The sequence below is a fragment of the Diabrotica virgifera genome, chromosome 3 (genome assembly GCF_917563875.1).
Source record: "Diabrotica virgifera virgifera chromosome 3, PGI_DIABVI_V3a".
Taxonomy (NCBI): domain Eukaryota; kingdom Metazoa; phylum Arthropoda; class Insecta; order Coleoptera; family Chrysomelidae; genus Diabrotica; species Diabrotica virgifera.
This window is the reverse complement of record NC_065445.1, coordinates 77136133-77142763: the sequence shown is the minus strand read 5'-3', so window position 1 is coordinate 77142763 and position 6631 is coordinate 77136133.

Here is a 6631-nt window from a genome sequence, read left to right as displayed (position 1 = left end):
AAAAAAATTGTATTGAAAAAGAAATATTGGGATGGCTGGGATATGAACTCGGATTGCCCCATCACAAGTTTAGTGTCGTAACCCTAGACCATTTTGGCGATAATGGTTTAGTGGTTTAGAATGCTGAGAGTTCATACATTTTGTAATGATATGATGCCTGCAGCCGCCGTTCGGCGGATCAACTGCAGAGGATCGAACGAGTGTCCATATTGGCACAGCCCTCTACGTACCACCACTCCGGCGAAACCAAATAAGTAGTGGCTACCAAGAGTGTATTTAAGACGAGCAAGGAGAATCATGGAAGCAGTTCTTCTTGGCGTACTTAATCAGGAAGAACTCAAAGGCAGAGATTCAATGGATTGAATTGGAACCTGCCAAGGTGGGCGCGCTCTGTAGTGAGGAGGTGTTCCGCCGGAACCGAAACCGCAGTGAGCGGAAGCCGCCACCTCCGTCTGGACTTGTCTGACTGAGAACTGTGTCGAGCTGTCGATGTTTGATTGGAGGCTTCGAGTCTGACTGCCTTATTAAAAAAACACTCGTATTCTGACGATATTCCATGTTTAGAACAAGAATAGTTATCCTAAGTATAAAGTAGATATAATACGAAAATAATTTGTTACCAATAAACTCAGTATAAGTTAGTTATCAGTAGAGTCTTAATTTCTAAGCATAATGCTTATAGTAAATAATACAAGCAGGACCATTGTCTTTTTAAATACGAACGAAATATGCAAAAATAAGTCATTTTGACAGCACTTTTTTATGCTTTTTTGCTTATTTTAAATTTGTATGCCTTTTTTGAATTTTTGTGCATATTTGGTGCTTTTTTATACAGGGTGATTGATTAGTAGGGTAAAGCTCAATAGCTCCGCTATAGTAATAGATAGCAATAAAAGTTAATAACAAAAATTCTAGCCACCTTTGAGCTTCACATTACAAAATTAGTTAGAATGTTACAGGGTGTTCGATAACACAGTGGCAGGCCTAACTTATGTTTTTTTTAATGGAACACCATATATTTTATTTTATATTCGAAATCCTGTTAACTTCTCCATCCCAAAAATATAAAGGTTTGTAATGTTATACAGGGTATTTACAAAGTTATAACCAATTTTGTAGGAAAATCGTAACAAGTTCAACTCCCTGTATAAATAAAAATAAGCACAACAGCAATGGTTTATTGATGCCATATTTTTTTATTTATTGTCAAAATATTTAAGAATTATTGATATTGCTAATTTTCTTTCTATCAAATACAGGGTGAGTCAAAACGCAAGTACATTATTTTCTCAGTAATGTTAAATGGAACATCCTGTATGTTATACCATTATTGAAAAGTAACATTAACGTACTTTAATTTTTATATAACATTCCCTATGCCCAAATTTATTAGTTTTCGAGATATTTTCATTTTTCAGAGCAAATTATTTTAGGTGTTTAAATTTATCTAAATTTTAAGTAAGCCATGCCTGAATTGACAACTGAAGATTACCGATTATCAATCCGGTAATCAATGTAACACTGTAGCAAATAAAGAAATAAAAATAATTTATTAGTAATACATTTTACAAACAAAAACAAAACCACTACATGCAACATTTTGGAAACAATTAAAAACTATCTTTTTATGTAAATGCAACAAATAAGCAAAGAAAATTAGTAATAAATTTTACAAAAATAACGCACAAACACAAAATACAATATTTTGTGGAGACAATTAAACACTACTTTTGTATGTAAATGTAACAATGTAACAAATAAAGAACGAAACATAATTTATCAGTAATACATTTTGCAAAAAAACATGTTTGAAAAAATTAGAAACTACTTTTAATAAAATATTTTTAATATTTAATTACATAAGGTGTTCAAAATTATCTCCTAACACATTTATGTAGGTAGGCCTAAAAACGATCATTGAATGAGCTACTTACTCTACGGAGCATTTGTAAATTAACACATCGAAATACACTTTGTATTCTATTTTTCATCTCATCCCTTGTTGTTGGAGGTATTTTATAAACTTCATTATTAACGTAACCACAAAAAAATCAGTCCAGTTTATTAAATTCTGGTGATTTGGGTGGCCACGTTACTGGTCCATTGAAAAATGAAAATATCTCGAAAACTAATAAATTTAGACATAGGGAATGTTATCTAAAAATTAAAGTACGGTAATGGTACTTTTCAATAGTGATATAAAATACAGGGTGTTCCATTTAAAATTACTGAGAAAATAATGTACTTGCGTTTTGACTCACCCTGTATTTGATACAAAATTAGCAATATCGACCATTCTTGAAAATTTTGACAGTACGTTAAAAAATATGGCATTAATAAACCATTGTTGTTTTGCTTATTTTTATTTATACAGGGAGTTGAACTTGTTACGATTTTCATATAAAATTGGTTATAAATTTGTAAATACCCTGTATAACATAACAAACCTTTATATTTTTGTGATGGAGAAGTTAACAGGATTTCAAATTTAAAATAAAATATAGGGTGTTCTATTTAAAAAAACATAAGTTTGGTCTGCCACTGTGTTATCGAACACCCTGTAACATTCTAACTAATTTTGTAATGTGAAGCTCAAAGGTGGCTAAAATTTTTGTTGTTAACTTTTATTGCTATCTATTACTATAGCGGAGCTATTGAGCTTTACCCCACTAATCAATCACCCTGTATATTATTATCATGTTTATACAAATCTAATTCACTGTACGTGTTTAGCACACGGCCAGAATCGCGTTGCTGATATTATACGGCTACAATTTTCACTTGTTAATGAGTTGATAAAAAATGTGAAAAAAGTTTTCATTAAAGCTCCGTTAAGGGTGTAACTTTTTAGAGAAAGATTCCCTAACACTCCATTACCACCGGAACCAGTCTCAACTAGAGGGGTACATAGTTAGATGCAGCTTTATACTAGGCCGAATATTTCGAAAATTTTAAAAGCTTCTTATTGGAATTTAAAGGTACTGCTAGCAAATCGATAAAAGATTGTCAGGATGTTTTAGGTAAAACAGAATTACAAAACAATCTTGCTTTTATCAAAATCAACTTTTATTTTGTGAGTGAAACAATAAAATATTTGGAGAAACAGCAAATGTCAGTTGAGTCGATGAAAAAAATAAACAGTTTTGAAAAAAGATGGAAGGTATCACTGGAAAAATTGGTCAGATAGTATTAAAAAAACAAAGGATTTAAAAAGATAAAGAAAATATTTTCAGTTTTAAACGGAGAACACGTTGAAGAAATAAATATTATGGATCCGGCAGTAGTGGTAAAGTATAAGTATGCACCGATAACCATTGTGGACGTTGAAAGAAGCTTTTCGATATACAAAAATGTTTTGAGTGACAGGCGCCGTAACTTTACGATGGAACATAAATAAGTATTTAGTTATTTCATGCTTTAAACAAAAATGATATATTTTCCATCATGTAAAGCGTGTCGATAAAAATTAGGTTAAAGCATTTTTGTTTCAGTTATCTATTTTTTTTGTTTATTCTATCTTATTAATTTTTAAATTTATAATAGGTACTTAAGTACTAGTTCTTAAGCCAAGCTTAGGAATAATTATAAATATTTTATTCTTATTTTCGTAAAATGGTTTGTCAAATTTTATATGCTTATTTTTATGCTTTTTTGTATAATAAAATGCTTTTATTCATAAAACCGGTATGCTTTTTAAGCGCTTTTTTGCGTTTCTTTATGCTTTTAAATCCGAACTCTAGTTATCAGTATTCCCACTTTATTTCGAAATAGTAATTTGGCAACGTCTTAATCTTCTGCAAAAATACATAAAACAACGATATTATTGGGTGAAAAATGTCAATTTTGATTTTTCTCTACAACTGATAAACCAAATATGTAAACGCATTTTTGTTTCAGTTATCTATTTTTTTTTGTTTATTCTATCTTATTAATTTTTAAATTTATGATAGGTACTTAAGTACTAGTTCTTAAGCTAAGCTTAGGAATAATTATAAATATTTTATTCTTATTTTGGTAGAATGGTTTGTCAAATTTTATATGCTTATTTTTATGCTTTTTTGTATAATAAAATGATTTTATAATCAACTATTTTTAATAGGAATAAGCCACAATAATTGTGGCTTATTCTCATTAAAAATTATTATTATTTTACCAATTACTAATTACTAATTAACTAATTATTATTATTGGTAAAATTATTTTACCAAAAAAATAATTTTATTAACGTTTCGAAGCCCAAATCGGGTTTCGTTGTCAAAATACAAAATACTACTAAAATAAACAAAAATGTTGTTGCTAAGTAAAAAAAAATTCTTCTAATAATTTATTTAATCTGACTCATTTATATTGGCAATTCAGACGAATATTATACATCTTAAAGTAGAAGACTTTAAAATGATATCGCCAATATTTATGAGTTGCGTTCCTGGGACGACTTTACTAAACGATAGTTCATTCGATTATATGAAATCAATCCCAACTCAAGAATATCTGTCACAAAAAAATCATAGCATGTGATCTGTCTTTAAAAAGACAACCAAATGCAACGATGACAGTAAAATTCTCGCATTAGAGATTCCATAGTAAATCACGAGGGAACACCAGGAAAAAACCTCGTGATATCATTCCGACATCGTAAGTATTTGGTCTTACATTTAATTTACTTTCAAAAAACTAATACCAAATTCTGACTTTAATATGTTTAAATTTTAAATAATATTAAAAATACATGGATATACAACAAGTAATACTGAAATATAAAATTTGTACTAACTCGATATGTTATTGACTTACTAATCGTGGTATTTTTTTTCTATTGACTTCCTCTTCCATTATGGGTAACCACATCCTACTGCATTCTACCGAGGAATTTGCGACACAATTATTGGTTTCATTTAGCATAATTAGAGCCGCTTCTTTGATTTTTCTCTTTTTACTATCTGATTCTTTCAGGACTATACTTGAATCACTCCACTGAAATTATTTATATATATTTATATCTTTTATTCATAAAATCGTTATGCCTTTTTAAGCGCTTTTTTGCGTTTCTTTATGCTTTTAAATCCGAACTCTAGTTATCAGTAATCCCACTTTATTCCGAAATAATAATTTGGCAACGTCTTAATCTTCTGCAAAAATACATAAAACAACGATATTATTGGGTGACAAATGTCCATTTTGATTTTTCTTTACAACTGACAAACCAAATATTTAATATATCGTTGTTTGTTATGTTGTATGTTGAGTTTGATTATGTTATAAAATGGCTTCAAATAAAAGAGAACGTTGCATTAAACGGGAAATTAAAGAAAAAGTAAACAAAAGATTTATTTTACTGATAAATGCAATATTAATTTCAGCATCTTTTGAAGAATATTGTGAAAGATTTTCTAAGTATGATAGGAAATAAAGACATTATTTTCCTTGTAGAGTGGAGGATAAGCCTCCTCTTCGCTTGTCCACAATAAGTGAACCACCTATTAAGTTTTCTAAAAACCTTACACCAACTTTAGAAAACCGATATTTTATTCTAAATTTTTATCAGTGTATTTTGAAAAGAGATATTGAAAGTTTTCCTTTTTCATGTATTTTCCATCATATTAAATTATCAACTTCCTCGACAGCCGCAACACCCCTCAAACACATTCTTTTATTAACTATACCTACTCACAAAACAAATCAAAAAATATATTTTTGTCTCTGATGACTTTCGCAGTCATAAAATAGGTTATACCAGAAACAAGCGTGTGGGTCACTGTAAGCTCGGACTAAATTCTTATATCAAGCAGTGGCGTGCTGGAACTTTTCAAGCGACCCGGTGATTTTATAGAAAAGCGGCCTCCCATTCTCATTTTATCTTCTATTATCAGAAGTTTTTATTTGTTATTTATTGTTCTGAAGCTATTTCTTTGTGGCATTTTTGTAATTAACTATTCTAATTGGAAATAAGCCACAATTTAACTTGATAAAATAATTTTATTGACGTTTCGATTTCCAATTCGGACGCCGTTGTCAAAATACAAAATATTAATAAATTAAACAAAAATGTTGTTGCTTAGTAAAAAAATTCTTCGTAATATTTCCATCAGCAGCGATAGCAGCTTGTAGTCTTCGGTCCATCTGCGTGAAAGGAACTATGAAATTGTCTTCCTCAGAGGGCTCTTCCCAAACCTTACTTTCTTTCGAGAGTTTCTTGTTCTCTTCATCTTTTATTAATATTAAAAACGGTTGTTCTGCTTACGTTAAAATGGTTCGCTATGGCAGATAGTGACCAACCATCTTCTAATTTCGTTACAATTCTTGATTTTAGTTCTTTGCCAGCATGTGGAGCCATTTTTTGAGGTTGAACAGAATAAGTTATCTGACAAATTTTAAGATTTGGCAGTGACAGTATGTAAATAGTAAGTATTTATCCTTCAAAATACACTGCTCAATTTTCTACAAAATATGCTTTAAGAATCGTATCAGTTTTTTTTGGAACCAGCTGTACATACCTAACAAATTTTACTCTTCTTACACTTGGAATTCCTGTTATTTTTTATAACTTAATCGTATTTAAACAGCTTCTTGAATTTCAATTTATCTTACATATTCTATACTAATTTCTTGATTTAATTATGTGCAATGTTCT